Here is a 4847-nt window from a genome sequence, read left to right on the forward strand (position 1 = left end):
TTTCTCATGTCTAGTTTTCCCATCTGGGGACGTCGATGTCTCTACATTCAGTTTAGAGCCCTCTTGTCAGCATCTGCTTTCTTTGTATTGGTCATGAAGCTGATCAAGGGACAGTGGGGAGTGGAAAGACTTTGAAGAGCCTTTGAAGAAAGACAGAGTTTTCCAGCCTGCCTCTCCAAGAGCTGTGTGGCATCTGACAATTTACTCAGTTGTGCAGACCTCATTTTCCTGAGGCCTGACTGAGGAAAATGGATTTTTTTATCTATATTGTTGAAATGCTTTGTATAGTAAACATGAAGACAGTAAGCCCACTTGTGGAGGTTTGAGAATCAGAAAGAGTTCATGTGAAATGTACAGGATTGAGATAATATTTACTATTTTATTGGAACAAGGCACTTCTAGGTACATGCCTATGTATTTTATGCTTTTTGTTGATGAGATAAATGAGATGTTTACTTTTTGAAGATTGCAATTTTTTTTGGTAGTTGTTAGAAAAGCAATTTCTCTTTGGAGATGTAGTCTTAATCTTGTTACTCAAATTCCATGTCAATTCTAATAGTATTTTAAAATCTTTTCTTGGATTTGCAAATAATGAATGAATGCCTCCATTTTCTTAAGGTTCTATAAATGTGGTATTGATTTCCTCTCTGGCAAAATACTTATTTACAATAGTCAAAAATCTTTCCAAGTAGTCATGTGTTTGCATGTCTGTGTCTAAAATTTTATTAATAATTTCTAACATTTCTGCATTGTGGTCTAGTGATGTGGTTTATCAAATATATTGATATATTTGAGCATGTTCATTTACAAGGAAGATGTACTTCCTATTTAGTAGGTACAAGTTTGATATGTACTATTAGTTTTTCCTTATTAGTTAAATATCAGAAGACCAATTTCATTCACTCATTCACTCACTCACTCATTCATTCATTCACCTGCTTTATCTGTCAAAGACAAAATAAATTATGCTAAAATATCCCCAGTTTAGTTTTTATTTGTCCCCTTTGCATTTCTAGGTTAGTGAAAGTTCCCTCCATTCTCCAGTGAATTATCTTCTCGTTGTAATACTCAGTGGTTTTCACAAGCATTTGTATTGTTCTCCTTTACACCTTAGGTGTATTTGTTTGAGGGGGTAAATAGTGTATACTAGGAAACATTAGTATGCATTTGAAATGAAATTTTTACCCCTAGCATCTTAAAGAGGAAATTTCAAGAAAGCCCTGTATTCCAGCACAGGAAGCAGGAATGTTACTTAAGCCACACCGCACTGTTTCTGCTGGAGAAATCTCCCTGCTCTCAAACCTTCCTTCATTGGTAGGTTCTAAGATGCATTTTTAGAATGATGTTTCTTCCGTAGTGAAATAGGTATAAAGTTCTGAAAAGGTTAGGTGTTAAATTTTTGTTTTGTTTTTAAAATTATGTAACATTTGATATGGACAGAGATCTGTAACCTCAAAACTGGAACATTACTGAAACTGCTTCATCTACCTGGTTGCTCCTTCCCAGTCCTGAACTTTGTATTTAGCATGACCTTCTGTGAGGGGTACAGTCTGGAACACAAAGCTGCAGCTCAGGTGACTTAGGGAGCCCGCCTTTTGCTTTCAAATCATGGAGTAAATTCATGCACCTCCTGAGGAACATCCTCAAGTGGCACTTGACTTTCAAACTAACAAACTTTGTGCTTTGCTCTACCAAGTGAGACCACATGTAGGAAAGTTCTTGGAAATTATGAAATTGTACACACATGTAAACGTCCTTATGAAACGCAATATACTGCTCTCAAATTTAACAACTTTCTAAAATGTCCTCAAAGAAATAAAATTCTTACAAATAAACAGTAAACAGAGAATATACCAAGAGGGCTAGAATACATGGCAACTGGAAGTTGGAGGGGAAAAAAAGGAGACTTTGGGGTCAAAAAGGGTTCATAACTCTTCAAAGGCATTTTTTGGTTACAATCCAACACGAGAATAGGAAGAACAAGTGAACAGAGGAAAACAAATTCATCTTATAAGGAATCCGAGTTTACTAAAAATTATTGTAACATCTTTACAGAAATTTGTATTTTACTTTGGCAAAAGAATTTTATATATATATATGTATGTATCATTGAAATGCTTTGTATAGTAAATATGGGGAGGTTGATTTAAAACAGGCTATTTGATAAATTTGTCAAGTGTGTACTTCTCTACTCAGTGAGTATTACTGTTTTGCCTTTTCTCTGTGGCAATTGTCTCTAAGATAATAAAAGCTGGCGAGCATTTATCGTGGGATACAATGGACACTGATTTTATGAAATTGACTTCAGAGAAACCCTTGTGCTCACAGGCATGCTGAGCTCAGAGGGGTCCTGCCACCTTCCTGGGTCCAGTACAACAATCTCACAGGTGTAACAGCGGATTCATGAATGAACACAAAAGCCTGTGCTCACAAAGGTCTTTTATTCATGGACAGAACCACTTGGACTAGCAACAGTCTGCATTTCACTGGTGTCTTTCCTTGTTTGTTTAAAGCAGTAAATCCAGAATGAATCCAGTGACAGTAATATAGGAAGAAAATTAGCACTGCAGTTAAATACTTAAGAACACTTAACTGGGGGAAATAAATTCTACCAATTCTAAACTGTGATAAAGGATCAATAATTAGAAGTTTTTAAAAAATGACTTTTTAATAAAATTATAAAAGAAACACAAGACCAATATCTTGTACATCAAACACTACCATATAAAGAAAAACTTATTCTTTGCAATACTTTAAGATTTTGGTGTGCATTAAGTGTTCGTCAGCTTCATACTCACAGTCTCTGAGGTATCAGGGACAGAGCAGGCCCCCAGTAGATGTTTACTGAATTAAGTGAATGAATTATGGGGTGTGTCCATGCCAATCTTTCTTCTCTCACTTTTCTTATTGGTCATTACTAATCAATGGTATTTCTCTTATCTTAGTACCTCTGGAAAGATAAAACTAGTGAATAAATGTAGAATTAATATGAATTTTGCCACACATAATGAAATAAAATTAATATTTCAGCAGTAACACAACTACATTATACATTATATATCAAAACAATGGATAATGCTATCTATTTCCATGTTTGGCTTGATTCATCTCAGAAAAGATAACCTGAGATAGTAGGCTGTCACTAGTGAGTAAATGAATTAACAAGTGCTAATTAACAATTTCATGATTCATTCCCAAAACCTTTTTGTGTCAGTCCTTAATATTGTCACCAGACATTTCTGGTTCTCCATCTTCCAGGCATGTGGTAGCACCGCTCAAGTTAGGTGTGGTCATGTGACCTGTGCTGGCCAATGGAATAAGTGGAAGTGATGTGTGTTACCTCTAGGTTGAAGTTTATGAGGCCATTCACCACATTATCTTCCCACACCAAAGTGATCAGGAAAGCATGGGTCAAGCTGAAGCTTCCATCAGCATCTGTTTCTTATAAGCAGGCCTTCCTTACCCACCCAGATTAGACATGTAGTGTGAATGAGAAAAGAAACTTTTATCAGATTAAGTCAATGAGATTTGAGGGGCTATTTGTTACCACAGCATAATTTAGCCTGTCCTGACTGACACATGTTCAGTCACAAACCTGGGATTTGTGCTAGGCATAGTGGAAGTCAATACTAATAAAATATGCATCTTTATTTCAGAGGAATTTACATTCAATAGGAGAGGCATGCATATAAAAAAGTGCCACTCGGCCTGTAAGCACAAAGTCAAACATTTATGGGACACATTAAGCATTGTGGAAAGTGTTACTTCAGGTATAATGGCTTGAATTAATCTTTAGGAAACTCCAGAGTTTTCATAGTTGAAAATGGATTCTTTCCAGTAGATTCTATCAAACACCCCAAAAAATGTTATCAGTAGATTCATTCCTCTGGTTGCATTATTCAAGTCCAGAGTGAAAAAAAAAAAAAAAGTTTTTATATTTGATATATTAAATCATTTCTGAGTAGCCTATTAAAATAATAATTTTGACCATGATATTCAGATACTTATATGAAAACCATTGCTGTACTCATAGAATAATAAATTACCATGTGAAATTATGCAGTGAATTGTGCTGTCACGGAGTTTACATTTATAAGGATAAAATTGATATATTCTTTTCTTTTCTTCTTTTTTTTTTTTCTTTTTTCTTTCTTTTTTTTTTTTTTTTTTTTTTTTTTTTTTTTTTTTTTTTTTTTTTTGAGACAGGGTCTCACTCTGTCACTGTCTGGAGTGAGGGGTAGTGCAATCTCAGCTCACTCAACCTCTGCTTCCCAGGCTTAAGGAATCTTCCCACCTTAGCCTACTGAGTAGCTGGTACTATAGGCACATGCCACCAAACCTGGCTAACTTTTCTAGTTTTTGTAGTGGTGGGGTTTCGCCACATTGCCCAAGCCGGTCTCAATCTCCTGAGCTCAAGCAGTGCACCCATCTTGGCCTCCTAAAGTGTTGGGACTATAGGCATGAGCCACCATGCCCAGCCATTGTGAGGGAACATTATTTTCAAGATAATATTCCCTCACATCCACAGAAATGTAGAGCACAGATTTTGGCCTTAAACAGTCCTGGTATGAGTCCTTGCTCCCCTAAGATGAAAAGTGAAGATGTAGCCTTGTACAGGTAACTCGTGTATCTTAGCTTTAATTTCCTTATCAATACAGTAAGTATAATAATAAGGCTTTTAAGCTTCTTGTGAGTATTGATTGAGATAATTCAAGAAGCACTTTGTGCAGTGTTTTATTTGGAGTAGTCACTGAAGAAATGTTTGCTAAATAGTACTAGCTATTACTTATTACATTTTCTTTTCTTATAACCACATTGCTTCCAAAAACTTGTCAAGGTAAAAGGCA

Source organism: Piliocolobus tephrosceles, chromosome 8, assembly GCF_002776525.5.
Source record: "Piliocolobus tephrosceles isolate RC106 chromosome 8, ASM277652v3, whole genome shotgun sequence".
NCBI lineage: Eukaryota > Metazoa > Chordata > Mammalia > Primates > Cercopithecidae > Piliocolobus > Piliocolobus tephrosceles.